Source organism: Nilaparvata lugens, chromosome 5 (genome assembly GCF_014356525.2).
Source record: "Nilaparvata lugens isolate BPH chromosome 5, ASM1435652v1, whole genome shotgun sequence".
Classification (NCBI taxonomy): domain Eukaryota; kingdom Metazoa; phylum Arthropoda; class Insecta; order Hemiptera; family Delphacidae; genus Nilaparvata; species Nilaparvata lugens.
The window spans coordinates 54,729,674-54,739,862 of record NC_052508.1 but is presented as its reverse complement, the minus strand read 5'-3'; the positions used below and the strand labels follow the sequence as shown (position 1 = coordinate 54,739,862).

At 34.3% G+C, this 10,189-nt stretch overlaps 1 protein-coding gene across 1 annotated transcript in view; it reads left to right on the top strand.

The window, feature by feature from the left end:
* LOC111043418 (QRFP-like peptide receptor) overlaps positions 1-10,189 on the top strand; it is a 165,578-nt gene that overhangs the window by 135,695 nt on the left and 19,694 nt on the right. The gene's annotated exons all lie outside the window — the stretch shown is intronic.

The window sequence follows — 10,189 nt, the reverse complement described above, 5'->3', positions numbered from 1 at the left end:
CTAAAATGATTGTGTTTATATTTCACAGCTGGCTAATGGCTACGTCATCTTATGAATTTCGGGGATGCGATATTTTGATTTTTCACATACTCACTTTTTTACTATCCACAGCTGTTTCAGCCAAGGATGAATGATCCTTTTAATGTCGTTTAGCGAGTTTTCCCAAGGATGAGACCTAGAGCAATCAAATATTTATATCATAAACCTACTATGTTCCAAATTTCGTGAAAATCGTTAGAGCCGTTCTCGAGATCCGTTAAACATAAATAACCATATATAAAATTAAACAGATATATAAATATAGAAATTGCTCTTCTAATATAATAGGATTATCTTATCAAGTGATGGAACAAAATACCCTAAAAATTGATATTTGACGAGTTAATATAGCGATAAGTAGAGTTTTGTGACTTCATGGCTTATGTGTCTCCAATCTTCAATGTTTTAGTATAAAGCTTGTGTAATAATAGGTATTATTATCATTATTATTGTTTTGACATGTCGCCAGTCATTTGAGTGATACTCAAAATTTGATGTACCATGTGACGAGTGAATAAATAAATAATTAATATTCTATACTATTTTTGACTCACTAAAAGGATGTATTTTGTACATCGTATTTATCTTTGAATTACTCAATGCTAACGTTTCAGGAAAATTTAACTGATCTGTAATAACTTATAAATAATAAAAGTTATGTGTGCTAACTTCTACTATATTCATCTGCCTCTTTCAATTATCCAAGCCAATAGTACAGATATGACATAATATCCCATAAATTAATGCTATGCAACAATGCAGTCATGTAAAACTTCTATGGTGAAATGCATTTCACCTTTTAGAATTTCATGCTGTTACATTGAAAACCTGCTGACTCTACTGTAACATTCTATTGTGCTGATCTATTATACTCATCAATAATATAATGCAGATACATGAATGAGCAAGTGCGTAGTATTGATGAAAATATCCTAGAACATATTTTAGATTTTTGAGGACGATTTCAGAATATCAGATGAGGAAGCTTGTGAACATGACAATAACCTTGTAAATTCTGATAGTGTGCTATGCTGGTGTTGCTGTCATTTAATTTCTGTATGCTGTCAAATTCATTGACGTGCAGTTGACATGAGTTGTTCAGCATTTATAAGCTACAAAGATGCGTGATTCAGTATTGGTTTTGTAAAGCCCATGTATGGTTCCATCGCTCAACAAATCGTTCATTACTGGAACGAGTCCATTATTGTTCAGCATGGAATGAATTTCGTTGATATGAATTGAAAGTTCTCCAGAACAAGTTGATATTATCAATATTAGCTCTTATATTTCTGTATTCGAAAAAAAACAGAATTTTATATTATTTAAAATCTACACTATGAAGCCAAATGTCGAGGAATTTCCCACTTCTAAGGTGAAACAGAATAAAAATATTGTCAGTTCCACATAATTTATTTCAACCCGAATAAAGTTTCAATGGTCTCAAGATATTAAAATACATTGTATTTTTTAATTTGGTTGACTGAGGCCTACAAAAAAAGGCCACTGATGATGATGCCTTGAAGAGCATTTAAGATTCAGTTTGGCTCAAATAAAGTATGTGGAACTGACAATATTCATATCATTTAACCTTGATTATAATATCATATATATTTTCATTTGTCATCGACATGCTAAAAAATGGTGAAGAGTAGTTTCTCCCAACATAACATAATTGAGTAGTAGTCATTTTCTTGGTGAGGGCTTCTCGTATTTACATAAAAATTGAAATAACAAAAACCTTTTTTCAACATAATTTTTTCTCACAACATGTTTTGACTTTTGATGTCAATGAAAAAAACAATTTCTGAGCAGCACAAAAACTTCGCAAGTTCTATTGGTCCCACAAAGGACCTACTCGGGCAATAGTTGTATTCAATGGAAACGTGAATCCTATATATTGCTCCAGCTACAATTTCGTAGTGTTTGTGGTCTAAGTTTGTAGTTTCATGTCTAATGGTTTATGGAATCATTCTTAATGAGACAAAATGACTAATGATAAAGCGTTGATCCGATTAAAAATTATTGTTGAAAATAACGTGAAAACATCAATTCCTCCATTTCACAAACCTTATCTCGCTCAGCTTATCCTTTATCGTTTGTTTTGTCATGGATGTGATTCCATTCATCAAGTATATTGTTGTTCAGATATTTACTCACTTTGACAATATTAATTTCATACAAATCACTTTAAAAATACTTTAATTGAAAGCTCAGCACAGTGAAAACTTGAACTGAGTTGAAACAACTCCAGTGATTTTATTTCAAAACTAGCAGGTAACCCGTGCTCCGCAAAGGTCTAATTGAAAACTTGTCAAACTGAAAACTTGATTAACAGAAATCTTGAAGAATTTAAAATTGGTCTATAACCATCCTTGGTAAATTAAGAATCTATATGCAAAATTCCAAGCTCAGGCTTGAAGATGAATGTCCCATCCCGTTTGTGTATAAGCCAATTCTTTCCTATAGATGAATCACATTGTAGCCAACGAAACCTAAAAATATTGATTTGATCTAGTTTAATCTGAGATTCTGTTCAAACGGGCACATTGCAAACGCACTTAAAAGTTATAAGTCAACTATTATAAGATATATCCCTCCTCGATTTGGCTTTTTTTTGAAAATAGATTATATTTTTAGGTTTATATATTTTTATTATATCAATATTTTTAGGTCTCATTGACTACAATGTGATTAATCTATAGGAAAGAATTGGCTTATACACAAACAGGAATGGACATTCATCTTCACGCCTGAACTTGGAATTTTGAAAATAGTATACAAGATTACCGGCTAGAATTGTGGAGTTTATGCTTCCAAACTTGTCAAATTCTTCCTGCATTCTCGGCTGTCAAGCGTCTGATGATGAATTACTTCTTAAAAATGAAACTCTTCATGCTTGTGAATTGAGGAAAGTAATTAGAGCGTTCGTGGAAGCGAAGTTTACGCAACACTGCTTGTAGAGTCTGATCAGTTGGCCCGCCACCAGATTCTGCGAAGAACAGCTTTTTGGCTACCAATCGCCAATGACCAATATTGTCACAATGATATCGTTTACGTTGTCCAAGTCGATTAATCGTTAATTCAACTTCATAGTTGATTGGCTATTTCCAGGAACTGCTCACCAAGGGAGTAAATATTCTCGTGTCCTGACACGAGATTTGCTACCACAGTTTCGATGCAGTATCATTGATCATGACTGTAGGTGAAATCCAAAGAACTTGTAGTAATGGAAATAGTTTCAACATGATTCCACGGCAGTTTCTCGGCACGACTGGAGCCAGACCAATGTGCCATTTCATTGAGCAGTTTCATATCTCAATATTAGGGCACCGAGCTTCGCTCGTTATTTTTATTTATTGATAAACAGAACACAATTCTTTGAAATGATCGTGCTCATATTTTACAGCTGGCTATACGTCAGCTATGAATTTCGGGGATGCGATATTTTGATTTTCCACAGAATCACTCGCTCACTTATTACTATCCACAAACGACAAAAGTCTCAGCTGTTTCATTCACGGATTAATTATCCTTTTAATGTCGTTCAGCGAGTTTTCCCAAGGATGAGACCTAGTGCAATCGAATTTCTATATCATAAACCTACTATATGTTCCAAATTTCGTGAAAATCGTTAGAGCAGTTTTCGAGATCTGTTGAACATGAATAACCAGATAACCAAATATAAAAATAGCCAGATATACAGAAATTTCTCGCTTAATATAATAGTATTTTAATGCACACATACAATGAATGACTAATCTTCTCTTTTCAAATCCTAACCTTCTTATAAATGAAGATAACAGATTTCTGGCTTCATATTTGGACTCCAGCACCTCAATATTCCAACTGCATTTGATCAATTTCAGAAAATACTCAAAAATAAGAGAGTTTTAGTTGCTTTTATAGGGCTGTTCTATACTCAAAGTCACTACAGTTTAGTTCAATGTATCTTATTCTGTGTATTCAGCCACAGTCATATTATGTTTGTGTTATTCTCCAAATAAATGTATGATATTCGACTACATTTCCGTGTTTTGATTTTCTTTTTCTCATACAAATTGTGAGTTTTCCACTTCAATTTATTAAGTGAAGTTTTCACTACTTGTTTATCAAGCTCTGACACAAACCTTGGTTCGAAATAAACGTTGACATTTTTCTCGAATTCTGATATGAATTGTACTTCTCAAAAGATTTGCTAATATTTTGATATTCGATTCCAAACTGTGCTCTATCAAGTTGAAAATACAAGTTGAATCTTTCTTACAAATACACAAACTTTAATCTTGACATGGTACTTGAATACAACCATAGAGAAACGAGAATTATATATTTTTTATTCATAATTATAGAAATATTTATATTAATTTATCATTTATCATTATATTGTATATTCGTTGATCTCTGATACAACCGAACTCACAAACTCTACTTGTTGCAACTTCTCGTACCAGAACTCAAGGATTATTTCAGATAGTCCCAATTTACTTGATTGTTCCTTTCATTGTGAGACTACAATGTCACTTATAGATTTGAGAGTTTGCTCGAAGCGTTGAGATATGTCAATCAGCTCTAATTGCCTCCTATAAGGATGATTCCGTCTGTCAAACATATCAATTGTCGATGTGAGTGTGCGGCTTGAGGCGATAACAAACGATCCTGTCGTGAGCGGATATCGTTGTCTATCAAATGCACTCCAATCCTCAATCCACCCACGTTGATGTGCCAAGGTGCAAGCTGTGATAGGAGCATAGGACATCAGACATCCCAGTGAATGATTATTGATATTATACTGCCACACTTTGAAATTATACATCTCGACGACAAGTGAACAGGCCAATCATGTATCACCTGCTTCAACTAGCATTGAGACTCCAAACTATCAAATTTTCTATTAATTGTCTAGTATCAATATTCCCCATTAAACTCGTGCTCACAGTTTAAAGTGAAAATAACTACAGCTGGACTACGTGTTTCGAATAATCTAGGATCGATTCTCAGCTTAACTACTCATTTTGAACCGATTGGGATTGATTCCTAGTTTAAACTACGTATTTTGAAGCGGCTTTATGACTGGAATTCCCCAATTAAGATAAATGATGCGTTAGCTACAGAAATACCTACCTCTGTCATGACGTGTCGTAACACTCTGAAAAATGCTTGGAATGGCAAGATTCCAATAGCCAATATGGAATGAAATATATATTTTCAAGTTGATTGATTTTTCGACAATAGACAAGATGTTGATTTGGATTCGTTGAAGTTTTGACACTTGATGAAAAATTCCGATCCAAGGAGGTATTCCTTATAAAGAGATCAGGATCAATAGTGAAACGGAAATGGTACATTTGATGGGAAAATGGTATATTTGATGGGGAAATGGTACATTTGATTGGGAAATGGTACATTTGATGTGAAAATGGTATATTTGATGGGAGGAGTGAAAATAGTAAGATTAAGGTTAATGGGATTGAATCCCTTGGTACCATAAGATACGGAGAGAGAAGAGGAAAGAGAATTTGGAGAGAATAAAGGAGTCTATGAGGAACAAGGAGAAAAGAGATTAATCCAGTTATTCTATCGTAGTCTATGGTTGATCTAGAACTGAAGGAAGAATGGCTGTACGAGAAGCTATCCACGTAATTTGAGCGTGGAGCGTCCTTTTTCCCTTCAACTAACTAATTACCGATTTCCACAGAGAGGTCTTTCTTCCACTTGAAAATACATCCTTTCAAATAAAATGGACATTATCAACTAAGATTACTCTCGGTTAGTCTACTTTTCTGCTTCATGAACTCCATTGAACTCAATATTTTCCTTCTCCATCTGGAATCCTTCAAGTCCCTGGACAATGATTATTGTTGAAAAATCTTTACACTATCATTACTATGAATATTATTTATAATTCAATCATCATGAATAGATCTTACACTCTGGTTAAACGTTTCTGAGAATAAGAGAGGAAAAATTTTCTTATATCTACATCCTGTGAGTTTTTTTATTATTTGCAGTTCACAGAAAGTTATCGAAAAACAGCAGGATCTACTCCATGTGCATTTTGTCCAATTTGTTCCATTGTTCTCATTTGCCAAGTAATTGGTTGGATTCCAGTTGGTCAGTAGGTTCACTGGAGCTCTGTGAACAGTAACGAATTCCAGATTCAACTGTCTCTGGAGAATTTTCGTTCAATTAAACAAGCCACTACTCCTCGTGCTCAGTCTACAGAGCTGCAAAAACACTAGCAACATTGTCTCATTCAAGAATTGACCAAGACACTTGACCCTACACTAATAATTACAAGACGATTTGTATGGCATACAATAGTACAGTACGAATATTGAACTCGCTGATCAGAAATTCAATTATCTCGTTTTTATAAACAATAAAAAAACGGGTTGTCAGAGAAATTGTCTTTATCATCGATTGTAGACTATATTATAAAGCATTGCTAAAAGTTGAAACTTTCCGTTATATGATTTTCCATATCACTTTTCATTATATGGTTTTTATACTCAAATTCAGTCATTAATCGAATTGTAAGTGAATCATCTACCATTTCCCACTGACGGTATAGTAGTTCACCAAGTCGGTAAACTTGTATGCTCTTCATATATTTTGTATATTTGACTAATAATATAATATTAAAATAGAAATGCATGAACTAGGCCTTCTAAAATCTCCACAATATTCAGTAGTGATCCATGAACTTTTATCATCGTATCAATAGATTTTCACAGTAAATATGAGTTCTAACCATACAGATTCTACTTCCAATGGAATCTTGTCTGGTGTAAAGTAGAATGCATTTAAAGTTATGAACGTCGATATGTTCCAATAGAAATCTCTCTTCCCAATATTTATTGGTTTACATATACCAGTTATTTATTTGGCAGGATTCCTGGAAGACTGCCAATCGCTTGAACAAGAAAACCAGTGATAAATGTTCGTGGATGGAACTATCAGTGGGTAGTATTCCACGCAATACTGGCACAGACGTGATATCACATCTCGTTTGGTGTACGGAAGATAGAAAAAGCATCTTTCAACTTTCTATCTTGTTGAAAGATTCAATTCAGCTACCTGATTAACGGAACACAAATTATTTATATTAAATTAAGGTTGATATGACCTCGAATTTCAGCATCGGTCTCCATAACTGCAAGGGCAAGACGAAACCAGAGTGAAAGTAATCAGGGCTGTTTATGCTACTTGCTCTACAGACAAGACTACTGAATTGACGAGGTCATAGCCACCTCTAATACAAGGCCGCGGCCTACGATATTGCAACGTCGCAGTGTAGGCCTAGAATCTAATACATGAATGGTGAAAAAGATAATGAAGAAAAAGATTTTAATCTTTCTGTATTAGACTACTAGGCCCACACTGCGACGTTGCAATATCGTAGGCCGCGGCCTTGTATTAGAGGTGGCTATGACGAGGCGGATAAAATTTCGAAGATATTTCAGTCTAGAGCTTATCAGCACGCTATAACTTCGAAAACTACGAATATATCGATTGTGGAGTCAGAGTAGAATAAGAATCCTGAACAATTATCTTATGTTTGTGTTATTCTCCAAATAAATGTATGATATTCGACTACATTTCCGTGTTTTGATTTTCTTTTTCTCATACAAATTGTGAGTTTTCCACTTCAATTTATTAAGTGAAGTTTTCACTACTTGTTTATCAAGCTCTGACACAAACCTTGGTTCGAAATAAACGTTGACATTTTTCTCGAATTCTGATATGAATTGTACTTCTCAAAAGATTTGCTAATATTTTGATATTCGATTCCAAACTGTGCTCTATCAAGTTGAAAATACAAGTTGAATCTTTCTTACAAATACACAAACTTTAATCTTGACATGGTACTTGAATACAACCATAGAGAAACGAGAATTATATATTTTTTATTCATAATTATAGAAATATTTATATTAATTTATCATTTATCATTATATTGTATATTCGTTGATCTCTGATACAACCGAACTCACAAACTCTACTTGTTGCAACTTCTCGTACCAGAACTCAAGGATTATTTCAGATAGTCCCAATTTACTTGATTGTTCCTTTCATTGTGAGACTACAATGTCACTTATAGATTTGAGAGTTTGCTCGAAGCGTTGAGATATGTCAATCAGCTCTAATTGCCTCCTATAAGGATGATTCCGTCTGTCAAACATATCAATTGTCGATGTGAGTGTGCGGCTTGAGGCGATAACAAACGATCCTGTCGTGAGCGGATATCGTTGTCTATCAAATGCACTCCAATCCTCAATCCACCCACGTTGATGTGCCAAGGTGCAAGCTGTGATAGGAGCATAGGACATCAGACATCCCAGTGAATGATTATTGATATTATACTGCCACACTTTGAAATTATACATCTCGACGACAAGTGAACAGGCCAATCATGTATCACCTGCTTCAACTAGCATTGAGACTCCAAACTATCAAATTTTCTATTAATTGTCTAGTATCAATATTCCCCATTAAACTCGTGCTCACAGTTTAAAGTGAAAATAACTACAGCTGGACTACGTGTTTCGAATAATCTAGGATCGATTCTCAGCTTAACTACTCATTTTGAACCGATTGGGATTGATTCCTAGTTTAAACTACGTATTTTGAAGCGGCTTTATGACTGGAATTCCCCAATTAAGATAAATGATGCGTTAGCTACAGAAATACCTACCTCTGTCATGACGTGTCGTAACACTCTGAAAAATGCTTGGAATGGCAAGATTCCAATAGCCAATATGGAATGAAATATATATTTTCAAGTTGATTGATTTTTCGACAATAGACAAGATGTTGATTTGGATTCGTTGAAGTTTTGACACTTGATGAAAAATTCCGATCCAAGGAGGTATTCCTTATAAAGAGATCAGGATCAATAGTGAAACGGAAATGGTACATTTGATGGGAAAATGGTATATTTGATGGGGAAATGGTACATTTGATTGGGAAATGGTACATTTGATGTGAAAATGGTATATTTGATGGGAGGAGTGAAAATAGTAAGATTAAGGTTAATGGGATTGAATCCCTTGGTACCATAAGATACGGAGAGAGAAGAGGAAAGAGAATTGGAGAGAATAAAGGAGTCTATGAGGAACAAGGAGAAAAGAGATCAATCCAGTTATTCTATCGTAGTCTATGGTTGATCTAGAACTGAAGGAAGAATGGCTGTACGAGAAGCTATCCACGTAATTTGAGCGTGGAGCGTCCTTTTTCCCTTCAACTAACTAATTACCGATTTCCACAGAGAGGTCTTTCTTCCACTTGAAAATACATCCTTTCAAATAAAATGGACATTATCAACTAAGATTACTCTCGGTTAGTCTACTTTTCTGCTTCATGAACTCCATTGAACTCAATATTTTCCTTCTCCATCTGGAATCCTTCAAGTCCCTGGACAATGATTATTGTTGAAAAATCTTTACACTATCATTACTATGAATATTATTTATAATTCAATCATCATGAATAGATCTTACACTCTGGTTAAACGTTTCTGAGAATAAGAGAGGAAAATTTTCTTATATCTACATCCTGTGAGTTTTTTTATTATTTGCAGTTCACAGAAAGTTATCGAAAAACAGCAGGATCTACTCCATGTGCATTTTGTCCAATTTGTTCCATTGTTCTCATTTGCCAAGTAATTGGTTGGATTCCAGTTGGTCAGTAGGTTCACTGGAGCTCTGTGAACAGTAACGAATTCCAGATTCAACTGTCTCTGGAGAATTTTCGTTCAATTAAACAAGCCACTACTCCTCGTGCTCAGTCTACAGAGCTGCAAAAACACTAGCAACATTGTCTCATTCAAGAATTGACCAAGACACTTGACCCTACACTAATAATTACAAGACGATTTGTATCGTATACAGTAGTACAGTACGAATATTGAACCCGCTGATCAGAAATTCAATTATCTCGTTTTTTATAAACAATAAAAAAACGGGTTTTCAGAAAAATTGTCTTTATCATCGATTGTAGACTATATTATAAAGCATTGCTAAAAGTTGAAACTTTCCGTTATATGATTTTCCATATCACTTTTCATTATATGGTTTTTATACTCAAATTCAGTCATTAATCGAATTGTAAGTGAATCATCTACCATTTCCCACTGACGGTATAGTAGTTC